This window comes from Macrosteles quadrilineatus, unplaced genomic scaffold, assembly GCF_028750875.1.
Source record: "Macrosteles quadrilineatus isolate MER2022 unplaced genomic scaffold, UCM_ALF_1.0 Scaffold_5__1_contigs__length_97177068, whole genome shotgun sequence".
Taxonomy (NCBI): Eukaryota; Metazoa; Arthropoda; class Insecta; order Hemiptera; family Cicadellidae; genus Macrosteles; species Macrosteles quadrilineatus.
Window position 1 is genome coordinate 3,873,002 of NW_026542598.1, and position 6,388 is coordinate 3,879,389.

Below are 6,388 nucleotides of genomic sequence, written 5' to 3' on the forward strand. Positions count from 1 at the left end.
GATAAAAATATTGAATACTGTTTCGTTTAACCATTGAAAATGAAAAGCTTCAACAAAAATACTGATAAGGGAACATTCTAATACAATTTTTTTTCGAACACGTGAATGCCTATTACAGCTGCGTAGCTAAATAACTATAGTGTTTGCCTAGCACCCAAAGTCACAGTTTTATTCTGAGAATATTCAATGGCTTCTTGATTTTTCCACGAATAAATATTCGTGGATGATTCTAAACCAAACCCAGCTGACCTTGATTTAGTTTTTCATTGATTGGCCCTCTAAAGAGACAGCTGGTCTCAATCAGTAGGAAATCTTAAATGTTAACTCCACATTTCTTCCACATTCACCTTAATATTCAGCGTAAAGTATCCACCGAGGTGTCCGTTTCCGTCTTGATGACAATGGTAAAAGAAATTTTGAAAAATATAATTGTGTCGTAAAGAATGTATGTATACTAGTTTTATTTGCCTTAATTGTCTTGATCTACTACCTTGACGTGCTTTTGGTTATTTTTTATAAATAATTCATACCCTGATGGTTGTGTTGCTACCTAACGTCTGTCTATTTTTAACACAATTGAATAATATTATCTTCGGACACTAACAAAAAAAACCAAAAACTTAACAATTCTTAACAGATTATATTATTTTTTTTACAAAATATCAAACTAAAAAGGTAAAGAGGCCATAATGCATATCGTTGTCTCACAATTTGAGACAAACCCAGCCTCTTTTGTCACTGATATCCCAGTTATCTCAAAGAAGGGCGGCTACAGCGAGTATCAAGGATATTATTTTATAAGGGTCCTGGGGGTGGGCTAACGCAATATATATATTTGCCTCAAGCACCCTCTGTCTCATTTCACCTCCAGGACCTTTACGATAAGTATCATTTTGTTTTCTTTTCCACCTTATTAAATATCCCCGATGCTGGTTGCAAATATTAAAGATTTTTTTTTTTTATGATAGATATATCCTATTCTCTTTGGTTTGTATTCCTGTTAATTAAATATTTGAAGCTTTCCTACGAGGATACTTAGAAGTATTAATATCACTTTCCTATTTTACAATACAATGCACTTTTTGAACCAAATTAAATAATTGAAATTATACCTCAGGGCTGGGTAAAAAAAACTAAAGATAAATGTTTTCTTAGTTGTTTTAGCTCCCCCCCCCCCCTTCAATGAAGTATTAACTATCGGAGATTTTACAGCGTTAGGGCTGGTTGTAAATAGTCAAGATAACCTTTCTTTTAACATTAATTATTACATTTCTCTCACCAATTGAATTGAAACAATAATTTAAATAACCACATATTAAATTGGAGTAGGTTTGATTTTGATCATCGTTTCGATCAAATTAATTTATTTATTTACTGTCGATAAAATAACGTTTCAATTTTAGTTCACAGCTCATGTCAATTTAAATACTTAGTAAGTAAGTAAACGTCAACAAAAACTGGATTGCGTTTCAAAAAACCACTTTCAAAAATAAATTATTGTTTGGTTACATACATATATACTGAATAACATGTTGTTTGTCACGATTTAGTAATATAAACTCTGGACCATTGTTAAATGTTATAAATCTATTTTATCTCTTCATTGATGGCAATTGGTATTATATTAGTCAAGCAATATTATCGTTAAAATGCTTAAAATTCTGAGGAAATTATAATAACTCTACCATTAACTTCTTTGACAAAACTAAACTTTTAAGGAATAAAAAATCCTTGACAGTTCAATCTTAAGGACCTGTAACTCAATCATTATAATCATAATAAATTATGATATTCTACTAAGCATAATCAACTATTATTCTTTATACCTCAACTTTCGAACATGTTTCCTCTTTAAGTCCAGGATAAATAATTTGTTACAAATGAATACCTTTCCAATTATTATTTTCTTTTATAGCTACAACAGTATACAATTTTGTTTCTAAACCTCTAACAAAAATAGGGTCAATTACATGACCAACCCTAGGAGACATATAGGCCTAAAATTTTATTGACCTTAGGCCTATGTTATTTTGAAGATACAGTTCGGATAGTGTGCCACTTTGGTTTAACCTCAAGTTTGATTTAGTTTAATCTTTATTAGTTTTAGTAAATAATTATTTCAACCATTGATCATTCCATATCATCTGCTATACCTAAAACCACAAATCATAGTTTTTCTCTCTTTTCGCTGAAACTTAAGAATTTTTGGACCACTTAAAATGGCAGTGACAACATATTATCATAACAATTATTCTATATTTAGGGATCAAATTTATCAATTTTTGTTTCCTATCATTTTTTTTTCAACTAAACCCTTAATATAAATAATGAAAAATAGCATTAATAAAATCAAATTAGCCATCCCGGGAATCTGAATTATGCAATATAATTAACATTCTCTGTTGTACAATCTACTCGTGTATAAATCAGTTAAAAGCATTTTAAAATAATATTTAAATTTTGTTTGTCTCCAAACTAAAACTGACTGATAATACCCGACTTAATTAAATTGTATATTTAGGACCTTCAACGTAGTGTAGGATATTACGTCAATGTTCGTCAAACTGTACCAATTTCTAATTTAATTAATTAATAGCTAGAGTGGTTATAAGTGTAATAAGGTTTTATTACACAAAGCAATTTATTTTTTTAGGTTTTTTTAGCTACAAATCAATTTTACAGTTGAGTCGGTATGAAGTTTTGGATTGATTTACGTTAAATATTTTAATAAATGCCATTTGTTTGTGCATTGTGCCAAATATTTTATTTCTCTATGGCTATTTTTAAACACAAAGTGAAGCCATTATTGTCCATGTTATTTTCATCTAAAGGTTAAAGCGAAAAGTTATATAACCAATATTCCAATCCAGAGATACCAGAACTATTGACTTTGGATACTGAAGTGTAGACACCACATACATATGTTTCTAGAACATATGTTGCCACTTTTTTCCCTTGCTTAGATATTTTTTGGTGAGCTCAACTGAACTAAGATCGTTATTATTACAAAACTGTATTTTTTTCCTCTATAACTTGCTACATAAGAATGGACTTTCTACTTCACTGTTTTTATAATTAACACATATTATTTTGTTATTCATTGAAAAAATATATAATGTAGCAATAGTGATTTTGTAACATACTGAACTACTTATACAGTATTGTTCATAATATTGTTTAACATCCTGTTTAATCTGTTTTAAAGTTTGCTCCCTGTATATAGAAAAGTCAACAAACTTACCAAAGCTGTATTGATTGTTTCAGCTCTCCTCAGTCAAAACGCATTCTGATGCTGGGGATCGCAGTGGAAATTCAACACCTTCAAACAAATTTCTTTTGTTACTATGCCTTATGCTTTTAGCATATTCTCCCAATGATATTTATCTATTATTTGTGTGTGCTTATTTGTAGCCTAGAACTAAATGAATGTATCTGGTAGAACGTAGTTAGTTATTAAGTAGGTAACTGGTACAATAGGTACTTAGTTTAGTTGTTAGTAGATTATTTAGTTGATAGCAATCAAACCAGACACAACCAACAAATTGACTTATGATTAATGGTTACAAACTAGAATCTCACTTATCAGAACCTCAATAATCCGAACAGTAATAGGGGGAGGGATTATAGATCACAGTACGCCTACAGTTAAAATTGTAATTTTACTGGCATACGCATCAGGGTTTGGTCACAATTAGTTCGAATTAGTGAGACTGAGAAACTACAATTAATAGGTTTCATTCATAGCATTTAGTGTAGAATACAAATAGGTAGTTGCATGTATTTGTTTTCTTATAACTTTTCATATATTCTTAACAAGGATCCTGGTCATATCATATCATTTGTCTATGCAGGACAAGAAGTGGTGTTTCGTACTCTGCGCAGTAACTCTCCCTCAGTTTCCTTACTCTGTGTACTCACCGGGAACTGCCCAGACAACAGCAGATACGGCGACAAGAGGAATGTCGGCACGGAATTCCTCGGCAAGAGAAGTGAAGTCATTGAGTACGTCAAGGTATAAACACCATTGTTTCTATTAAACTTTATTCTATCTTTTTTTCATTTTCTGTTGTTCTAAGTATTTTAGTAACAGCATCAATTCCGCAAACTACCTTTAGGCACAAATTAAAAATTAGCTTCAAAATTTTAGAAATACCTGTTTTCAAAATTTAAGAGACTAATGAAATACCCCCACCGCAGCAAACCTGCAGACTAAGCGAATTTCCATTTGCCTCGTTTGATTTTCAATTGAATCTATTCAAATAACATTAGGTTTAACGAGTACCTAGGTTTGCTGCCTACAGGGAGGGCAATAAAGTGTTTTTTTAGTCAAATATTAATAGCTTAGTATAAAATAAATGGATTTTCCAGGTTTGACCCAAATATCCATAAAAAAACAAACTACGAGAGTTAACTTATTCTCCATAAGAACAACATGGGAGTTTTTAATTTACAATTTTCTCCGTAACCAATAATCATACAGAAACACTTCAATATACTAAATTATTTGTTTTTTTTCGAGGGTCAAAAAATCCCAATTTTTACCACATAAATCCCCCATAAAACCCCGTTCCCATGGTCCGATCATGCTGGTTCGCAAACTCGTTCGAATAAACGTAGGTTTACACGTTTGTACAACATTTGGCCCTAACTTTGCCTGAAAAAATAAAGGATTTTTCATTTCATTTTTTCATTTCATTTCATTTCATTTCAACATTTCATCTTTTTTGCTCGAGTTATCGTGCTAATGGACACACATATGAATTTAGACGGATTGTTTTTGGCTTCTAGGGACATTAAAATGAAAAATTATATCGGTCCTGGGTCAAAGTCTTACTATGTCAGCTGCGGTAATAGCTTATTCCCTATATGGTAAATTCGCTAAAATGTTGATTCTTTGACAAATCGTTTACGCATTTTGAGTCTATGCAAGGCACACACCTTCATTTGTATGTAGGCCTATTTATTTTTTTCTTGTTTTCAGAACACGCCGGGCTGTGACTGGTGCGACAAGTGGCGGAAAGGGAGCTTCAGTGGAGCTTAATCTAATCTTTTAAAAGTGTATTTTTTTTATTATTATCTAGAGGATAAATGTTCAAACCCAATCAGAATGTATCATTAAAACATTTTAGTTTAGAAATGTATTTTCTATGTGTAGTTTATACATAAACTATCTTAAATAAACGAGTTTTACACACAGTTTTTTTTTTCTTTGCTTTGTGATGGTGAGGATCAGGGGTTGGAAAGAAAACATTGCTGAAGAAGGCTCAACCATCGGTTATGCGGCGGTTAATTATTTATATTTTCGTCAGTTGAAAATCGCTTCGTCCAAGGCAGTGTTGCGAGGCTATACTGGCAAAGACAAAAAGGTAGGTTTACTAAGGATGAAGTAAAACTACTCTCGTTTTCAGTGATTATTTAAATTTTGCTGTCAGTCAGGAAGATTGGTCTGACTATTGCAAGTTTTGGGGAGTAAGGAAAATAACCAGAATAAAAAGGAGAAATTGATAAGGTGGCTGATGGGTTCTGCCAAAGTCAGTATATTTTTCTTTAAGATTTTAACTGATCAACTCTAGCTATTTTTTTCATCAATTCTAGCTATGTTTTTGTTTTTCAGACTTGCTTATTATTTCCTTTGGCTGTTAAGCTACGGTTGTTTTACATGTATTTACTGATTTTGAGTCATTCTGCTTTAAAAAGTATTATAGTAAATAGTAAATGTATGGAAATGATTATGGGTCGTGAGTCAGTTCACAATTAATTTCTCCAATAAACACCTAGTTAATTATTCTTTGTTGGCCTTCTGCTTAGTAACTTTGCCAAATCACTTTTGATTTTTGTTATCGGCTGACTAGATTCGGTGTAGTTTCTTATCTAATTTCTCGTCTTTTATAATTGCACGATAGCGATATTTCAACCTTCTGTAATTTTCACTCATGAAATGAGTTGATTCTAGGCCTTTTATCTTTGGTAAAGGTTGCACAATTTATTCTTGGTTCAGCTCCATTATTGGATGCCTTTTACTATGCAACAATCAACATTATTCTTTTCTTGGTGAGAAACAAAACCGTGGCTAGTTCACAAATTCCCACAACCATCAGCTCACCTCACACTCACACTCTAAGGCTTGGCATTTCGTATTGGACCGGCCTCATATACCCACTCCGCCCCCTTTCAAATTGAATCTACAGGTTTTGCACATAATAACCACAGATAAAACAAGCAGTATGTTGATGATATGAGTATGTCTATGATATAACATCCGGCCTTCCAGTCTTGTAGCTGACTTTCTTAAAGAGTGGGTTCTGTAAAACAGGTGAAATAATCAGGGCTCTCTTCTTTTAGAAAGATTTATGTTTATTCCTTACTTACTGCATCTATGACCACCACT